Source organism: Sphaeroforma arctica (assembly GCF_001186125.1).
Source record: "Sphaeroforma arctica JP610 unplaced genomic scaffold supercont1.13240, whole genome shotgun sequence".
NCBI lineage: Eukaryota > Ichthyosporea > Ichthyophonida > Sphaeroforma > Sphaeroforma arctica.
This window is the reverse complement of record NW_014027318.1, coordinates 1-669: the sequence shown is the minus strand read 5'-3', so window position 1 is coordinate 669 and position 669 is coordinate 1. Positions and strand designations below refer to the sequence as shown.

The 669-nt window shown below is 38.3% G+C and overlaps 1 pseudogene across 1 annotated transcript; it reads right to left on the bottom strand.

Moving 5' to 3' along the window:
* Positions 1-348: 348 nt before the first annotated feature.
* On the bottom strand, positions 349-547 carry SARC_18024 (hypothetical protein; annotated as a pseudogene; the record flags this gene model as incomplete). The annotated part of the gene is made up of 1 exon: positions 349-547.
* Positions 548-669: the final 122 nt, after the last annotated feature.

Here is a 669-nt window from a genome sequence, read left to right as displayed (position 1 = left end):
TATATATACTACACACACAATATATATATATATATATATATATATGTATAAATACATACACACACACACACACAATATATATATATATATATAAATATATACAAACGTACAGAGTATACATATATATACATATATAATATACTATATAGTCATATTTAGTAACCCTAATAACGCTTTCTCACTACAACGTACACTCTAACTACATACATATATATACATATATAATATACTATATAGTCATATTTAGTAACCCTAATAACGCTTTCTCACTACAACGTACACTCTAGCTACATACATATATACATACATACATACCCATAGACAACAACACAGCCTCCAGCTACATACCTACAAAGTCGTACACCATCTTGACCAGAGATGTGAAGGGACTAAGTAATAGCACGCCTGCGGGTGCGCTGTGGCAGGTCTCAGCCAAAGTGGACACTAACGACAGGGCAGCACCTGTCCCAATACTACGACCATAGACAATGATATCGCTTGGCAGAAACCCCACACTATCACCCACGCAGGCAGGTATGGTTGTCATGGCAACGATTGGGGGGGGGGGGTGAAACACGGTAGGTGGTTGCGGTGAGAACGCGCGGGGCGTATGAAAAGTTGCAGCGATATTAGAAACAAATTAGAACGACAGCGATAGAATTTGTAGTG